Raw genomic sequence first — 7,835 nt, forward strand, 5'->3', positions numbered from 1 at the left:
CGCGCCTGGCCCTTTAAGCGGGCGGGGCTGGCGGCGGGGTGACGCGAGGACACGGCCGGCTCGCGGGGACAGCCTGCCTCCTGCCGGCCGCTCGCGGAGCCTGCGAGGCCGGTCGGGCGCAGGTGCAGGCGCCCCTGCCCGGCAGCGCCCCCACGCGGCACGCAGGCGCTGCGCAACCCAAACCCGCTCTCTGGGGGGCAGTGGCCCCGACGACCCCGCTCCCCCCGGGGACACACGCGGCTCCCGCTGGCTCCTCGCTGGGCTGCCTGAGCAAACGCCCTGCACAGCGTCCCCAGCCAAGGGGGCTCGCAGCCCCACCGACCCACGGGCGCGGCGAAGCCCAGAGATGTTAAGTGACCCACCGAGGTCACACAGCCAGGATCTGGTGGGCCTGGAATTCTAGCCCAGCCGCGCGGGGCCCCAAGGGCTGTTCTCTTCTCCGTGGCAGGTGGGTTCCCAAGCCAGCCCCAGACCCTGTTAGAAGCACAAGAACATGGAATAAATAGACGAAGGTCATTATTTCCTGATGGCTGACTGTGACAGGCACCAAGGCAGATACTGCGCATGGTTACTTGCATTGAGGTAAGCACAGATCCCTCTGCCCGTGTTACAGATGAGAAGGCTGAGGCACAGACCCGCTTCAGTGACTTGCCCAACTCAACAGGGAGGAAGTGTGGGAGGAGTCAGAAGCAGGGCTTGCCAAGCAGGACCCTGAACCCTGGACCACTCCACGACCAGACCAGTTTCTTCTGGGTCCTCAAAGGAGGAGTGGATGCCCCAATTCCTGCCCCAAACAGGGCACAGGGCAATGGCTGGCTGCACCCTGGTAGACACCTGAGTTACAGCAAGAAAATGAATCGTTATTTACTTAACCAGTGCATGATTTGGGGTGCCCGTGTCACTTCCAGCCCCTGTTGTGACCATCTCTGGGTTTGGGACTGTTTCCCAAATAATCCAAAGATTGGGACAGTTACAGGTTTGGGATACAAGTTGTTGAATTACCTTCTAGTAAGAGGGTCTCAACTCTACGCTTATTTGGGGAGGTCCTTTGAAGAGGCGCCCCCGCCCCCCAACTATGGTGAGCAGTCCCTGAAAGTTAGCCCCCTTCCACACCCAGGCTGGCATGTTGGGAAAACCTGGGGTGTCTATAATTCAGCTTCCCAGTTATTCATCCCAGACCTTTGAAGACAGGCAGGAGCCCCTTGAACCCGCCCCACTCACCCCTACTCCCTTAGAGCTTGGAGGCAAAATGGCACAGCCATGGACGGTCCCAGACGCCCTCACTTTGCTCCACCCTTGCCCCTGGAGTAATCCCAGCCACCCCCTGGCCCTTGAACTCCACTTCCCCAGGTTGACCTTCCCCATGTCAACTCTCAGGATTCAGTAGACTTAGTAGGGTACCCCCCCCAAAGAAAGCCCTTCTTCCTCACACCCATCAGACTCTGCCTCCCCTTCAGACCATTGTCATTGTGATGCCCACTGAGCCCTCCGTGTCTCCCAGGCCCGGGTCTAAGGCTTTCCATCATTATCATAACACATTACGGGATCTCGGAGCCGTGATCTGACCCCAGAGCCCATGCCCCGTCCACATGGGTCTCCGCTGTCTGCCCAGGCCAGGGCACAGCCCCACAGACACGCTCAGGAAGTATTTGTGGATGAAGAAGTGAAGGAACCCATGAAGGCTGCTTTCTCCCCCACCAGGCTGGGACCTCCTTGAGGGCACGTGGGGTTTCTCCACTGCTGGACCCACATCACCCCCGCAGAGAGTTGGGCTGGGACACGGAGCTGCCGAGTGTGTGGAGGGAGTCACGGCTCCTCTCTGGACTCGACTCCCCACCCAAGCGACGAGGAAGGCAGCAAGCTGTCCCAGCTGGCCATGCCAACACACTGCAGGAGCGTGGAGAAGCTGGGACTGGCTGTGCTCAGGCCCTGGGGTCCATCCCAGCCTCTTCCCACGTGGCCTTCTGTCCCCCTGGCCCCAGGATCTCAGGTCCCCAACCTTGTCTCAGGCCCCTCTTGCCCCAGGATCTGGTTTGGAGGAACGGGTTTCTCAGCCCCATGTGACTATTCTCTGCACCCCTGCCCCACACATCCCAACCCAGGGTAGAGGGGACTTCACTGCTGCTTCTTCCACCCACCCAGGTCCCCGCCTGGGGACAGGGACAGACAGAGCGGTCCGTGTTATTGCTGTTATCCCTGGGGGACTGTTCAGACGCCAACTAATTTGTTTCACTCTTGCCCCCTCCCTTATTGATCAATGCTGTACCCGAGCGTTGTGTTAAATGACTTGTTGCCATGGTAACCATCAGATACACGCACAGATCTGATGTGCCTGTTTCCTGAGCCAGATCGCCTCCTAAGAGCTCGCAGGGAGCAAATCTCCTTTCATATCCGCCGCTGTTTTCTCAAAGGCACAGGATATTGTTCAGAACAAGGCATTTTTAAAAACAATATTAAAAAAAGAACTTAACCAGGTTTCTCAACAGATATAAAGCTGTTTCATAAGGTATGTCACTCTTAAAAAATATGAAATCAGATTTGAAAAGGAAACCTTTGACCAAGTTCATCTTCCTTCTGAGACTCTCTCCTTAGGAAATAAGCTGAAATATGGACACAGGGCCCCGTATAACTGACAGCAGCTGTGACATTTACAAAGAGAGAAATGGAAAACAGCCTCAAAGTTCCACAGGAGAAGATTCAAGTAAGCTGTGGTTCGCACACTGGCAGGATATTATAGAGATGTTTAAAATGCTACATAGAAGAGGGAAGCATATGTGTCAGATGATGTGGAATGAAAGAAACATGATAGGAAACTGTGTCTGCCAGGAGATCATAATGAATGTAAACAAACCTAAGCGATGCAAGAAAACTACTCGGAGAAAATACACACACCAAAATGTTGACAGAGCTTGTCGGTGGACCCGTGGTAATTTTGTTTCCTTGTTCACTTATTCGGCAGATATTCCCAGAGCAGGTGCTTAGGACCCCGGCCCCTATCACTGGCCCTGGGAGCACAAACGTTATGTCTATTTCCTGTAGTTTCCCAAATGTGTTTAAGGAGCACGTGTTACTTTCCAGTGGAAATATATATATACAATTTTTTTTTTAAGCCAGGGTATATGTTTTATCCATCAGGTCGGCAACAAGGTAAAGAGAATCTGCTGGTGGGGGAGGAGACGGTGTGGGGACACGGGCGCCCTGCTGGTGGAAGTCGGAATTACAGCTACCTCCGTCGGAAATTAGCCCCCCAGAAAGGCACCCCCCACCTCCACCCCCGTGAACAGTCCCATTCTCCAGGTAACCCGGGAGTGAGGCACCCCCAAGTTGACACGCGCTTCTCTCCCAGGAGGCCTGCACCTCAACGTGCTCCCTCTGTAGCGGAGGAGGAGAAAGTGCTGGAAACCAGGAACCACTCAGAGCAGATGCTGCTGTTTAATTGCAGGGCAGGGTGGAGGGGAGGAGGCCACCTGGGGAGATGGGTTTTGGCAGATTCCCATTCCAACCCCAGTTACCTCGGTGCTCCTGGGCATGTCCCTTCACCTCTCTGGCCTCAGTGCCCTCGTCCGCCCAACGCGGGTGGGGACGCCTCCCTGGCAGGTGTCCCGTGAGAATTACAGGAGGCATGGTGTGTGACGCCCTCCACACGGGCACCCCAGGGCTTTGTTTTTATTTGCTTGTGTTGGCTTTTGCTTCCTGAGAAGGAAACAGCAATAAAAGTTGGCTCACGATGGCCAAGGAGCTGCGGGCTACAACCTCCCTCCTCTTTTCCTGCAGGCCCCTTGGGGGTCTGGAAGGAGGGTCCGGCAGTAGGAGGTCCCTTGGGCCCCGGATGAAGGGCTGGCCCCGGGAGGGGCTGTCAGCAACTGCCTACAACATGCACACTGGTTTTTTTAGAGCCAGCAAATGCCCCAGCCAATGTTTTCTAGTTGTGACAGACAGGGTCCAGGGGACAGAGCTCCTTTTCACTCCCCAGGCTGTCCCCTTCTGCGGACCACCGGCCGCCACTCCAAGCCCACGTCCCCTCCAACCTGCCAGCGGGGGCCACACGGGGCCCACCCTCGTGCTAGGTTTATGCGGCTGCTTCAGGTTATTTGAAAACATATAAAACCTTTTCTTTTAAAAAAGCAAAGTCTCATCTTTCATGGGAATCCAGTGTTTTCTTAACAGTCCCAACGCAGCATCTGCAGGAATTTTCCAGACTTGAGAAGAGAGGAGGGAGAAAAAAACAAAACAAAACAAAACAAAACTGATCACCTCTGGTTTCTGACGGAGCATGCATGATCCTGGCTGGATTCTACATTTAGAGAGAGTGATGCAGGGCAGGGAGCAAGATTCTGGCTTCTGGGCCAGCGCTCCGCCCTGGATTTCTGTTTCGTAGGACAGCCTTCCTGGGCCTGGCCGTGCTGGAGGGCTGTGATTCAGTGGGCGTGAGCCCCAGAAGGGAACCGTGCGGGGGCCGGGGAGGGACAGCAGGCGGTGGTCCCTGGGGGAAGGTGGAGGAGAAGACGGTTCTTGGAGAATTTGCCAAGTCTTTTCCACACCACTGCATACCAAGGACCCAACCCCCGGGGAAGGGGGCACCAGGTGTGGGGCTAACTCTTCACTAGAAGGTGATGGGGCTGCGGGACGTGTGGGTCCCCCGGCCCTCCCTGGAGGGCTCTGACACCACTGACCCCAAGTCTTAAAACCTTGTGAACCCCTGGACCCAGCAATCCCGCCTCGTGGAATTCATCACCAGAAATAGACACAAGCAGAGTGATTTAGCTACTGTAGTTCAGCCATCCCCTGGAATATGAATAAAAATATTGTAGACGATGCCATGGAGAGGTGGTCTCGCCAAACTGTCCAGTGAGGTAAGCAGGTTACAAAGTACTGTGGACAGGAGGTCATCCATCGCGTTCAACAGACTAGTGGGGACATCTGAATCTGTATCTACCTGACGTGCCAACATAGGAAAAGTCTATGCCAAAATGTTAACGGTGGTCATTTCTGAGTGGCTTTTCTTTTCCAATTCTCTGCGTGTCCTAATGTTTCCCACGATGAAGTAATGCAGCCTTTTGTTTATTTCGGAGCACAGCCAGGGAGACAGACTGCCTGGTCTAGCCTTCCCTGTGCATCCTTGGGCAAGTTACTTAACCACTCTGTGCTTCAGTTTCCTATCTCTACAACGAGGACAGCGCCTGCTTCTCGGGGTTGCTGAGGTCAAAACTAATATATGCAAAGTGCTTAGCTCACTGCCTAGAAGATAATGAGCACCCAAATGTTAGCTGGTTTTAGTATCCACTTGTTTTTCTACATATAAACACGTCATCGCGCTCGATGCTGAGAATACGGCGGTGACAGCGACACCCCAGTAGAGACAGACGTTAAACCAACACTCACGCACAATTAATTCACTGCAGTTAGGGGCAATGATTAATTCATTACGGTTAGGAGCAGTGCTGTACAGGCACTTCAAGAGCACTTGCCAGAGAGCCTGTTGACGATTTTGACCATTTTCCTTTTTTTTAATGTTTATTTATTTTTGAGAGAGAGTGGGGGAGGGGCAGAGAGACTGGGAAACACAGAATCCAGAGCAGGCTCCAGGCTCTGAGCTGTCAGCACAGAGTCCGATGCGGGGCTCAAACCCACGAACCGGGAGATCGTGACCTGAGCAGAAGTCAGACGCTTATCAGACTGAGGCCCGACTAAGGCACCCCTTGACCATTTTCTTAAGAGCCGTGGGAGCGTCAACATTGAAGAGTTTCAGGCAGGGTGACAAGATCAGAAGTGCATGGCTTAAAAACTCGCTGCATCTACACTGTGGACCGAGAGGGACCCTGGGGAGGAGACTTTGAAGAAGGTGCTCTGGGGTGTGGACCAGGGAGAGGAAGCTTCTTGGGCTCCACTGGGGACCAAGGAGGATGAAGCCAAGCGGACAGACTCCAGCGCCCTGGAGGAGGTGGGGTCCGAAAACCTTCAGTGACGTCTTTGGAGGAGCTGGGGTAGGGTGTTCGGTGCTTCCAGCTTGATGAACTGTGTGGGTGGTCCCCAGATGTAGGGGACACGGCGGGGGGAGGAGCAGGTGTGGGGGCTGCAGGGCGTTGGGTTCAGGAAATGCTGATTTGGAGGTGGGGGGTGTCCAAGGGAAGAAGTCCTAGAGGAAGTATCCTCTGTGGCTGCTTGGAAGGCAGGATCCCGCAAGAGGTCAGGTGCAATCAGCACTGGGCAGAGGAGAAACCGTGGGTCTGGGAGGCTGACTCACCAAGGCCAGGAGGACCAAGATCCAAAGCCAGGACATCACTGGAGCCCATCAGGGAGAGGGCAGAGCCCAGACAGGGCAAGGCGGGGCCCCACGGACATGGAGAGGCACGCAAGGCCAGGCACCACGGGTGAGCAGGGTTCCAAGGGCATCTTCCCAGGGCCTCTAAGCTGTGCAGACACACAGGGCAGCTCAGCCCAAGGGGTCCCTGCAGATCGGGACCCCCCCAGGGTTGGGGGCTGCCTCCCTCTAAGTCGGGCATGTGGTCCTCATCCCGGCTGGCCCTAGGTTCTGTCTCTGGGAGCTCCCCACCCCAGGACACTCTCCCCTAGAGCCTCCCATGGATCCCAGCGGCCTCACTCTGACCCCGCCAAAATGCCACCTCCTCCCACTGCCCTGGAGCAGCCTCACCTCTACCTGCCACCCATGCAGGGGCCCACAGGGGCCTGCCTCCTGCCCTCCCTGTGGGGTGGGAAGCCCAGGAAGGCAGAACTTCACCTGCTTCACATGGTAGCGGGGCAGGGACAGTGCCTGGGACATTGTAGGTGCTCAGTAAACATTGGTGGACTAAAGGACTGTAGACACAACAGGGAAACAGATTTCCAGAGAGGGGGAAGCTGGAAAGAAACAGCCCACACTCTTTCCAGCCCTTCTCTCAGGGGGATTATGAGTAATTTTATGTTCTAACTTCTACATGCCAGCACCTTCCAAACTCTCCAGAGCGAACCAGCATTTCTGATGGAATCAGAAAACATGGAGGTTCAACCGCTGTTTTTAAATGAATCCCTGGACGCTCTGGAGAGGGACGGGGTGGAGGGGGGGGTGCCCAGCTCTAACTGAGGGAGGTGAGGGGGGACTGCTGGCGGGGGCCGGCCTGCCCCTCCCCTGTCTGCCTGCCCCGGGAGCTCCTAGTGCCATCCCCCACCACCCCACCAGCCCCGGGAGACACGGGCACTTCCCAAGCCACCGGAGCTGGCCTGTGCCCAGAAATGTGAGCCCCTCCCCCTTTCCTGGTGACTCATTTACCTGTTGTTGTTGTGTGCACATCACACACACATGACCACGAGGACTCGGCCCTTCTCTCCCGGGCCTCGCGTCATGTCACCTGGTGGGGGAGCCCGGTGGGGTGTAGCAGTTAAGGGCACGGACCCCCGATCATACTGTTAGACAGGACAGATGGACGTTGGCTCTGCCACCAGGACGTCCAAGGTCATGCCCCCCCCCCCCCACCTTCCAGGCCTCCTTTTCTTCAAACAGGACTCAGCACCTGCCCCGTGAGCGTGGTGGGTCTGTGCCACCAGTGAGCTCGCGCTCCGTGCATCAGCTGCTGTTCTCCGTGAGGTTTAGGACAAAGTGGGAAGACGGGTGGATTTGCATGAGCTTCCCCCCAGCTCCCCCTTCTCGGGGCTTGTGTGCCTTCACGTTTTGGCCCGGCCCATTTGGAAGATGTTGAGGATAACATATGCCCCGTGGAAGGACACGTGACAGGCCCCGGGACAGCTGTGACAAGTTAATGAATTCTGCCGTGGCTACCCCAGGCACACGTCCGGGCCGCATGGCCCGCCTGTCTGCGTCCTGACCTTTAAAGGTGAGC

At 56.0% G+C, this 7,835-nt stretch overlaps 1 long non-coding RNA gene across 1 annotated transcript; it reads left to right on the top strand.

The window, feature by feature from the left end:
* The first annotated feature begins 252 nt into the window (after positions 1-252).
* LOC132670323 (uncharacterized) lies at positions 253-2,908 on the top strand. The gene is made up of 2 exons (XR_009606599.3): positions 253-582; positions 1,502-2,908. It is a non-coding gene; the product is annotated as an uncharacterized LOC132670323 (long non-coding RNA).
* Positions 2,909-7,835: the final 4,927 nt, after the last annotated feature.

The sequence above is a fragment of the Panthera onca genome, chromosome B3 (assembly GCF_046562875.1).
Source record: "Panthera onca isolate mPanOnc1 chromosome B3, mPanOnc1 haplotype 2, whole genome shotgun sequence".
Lineage (NCBI taxonomy): Eukaryota > Metazoa > Chordata > Mammalia > Carnivora > Felidae > Panthera > Panthera onca.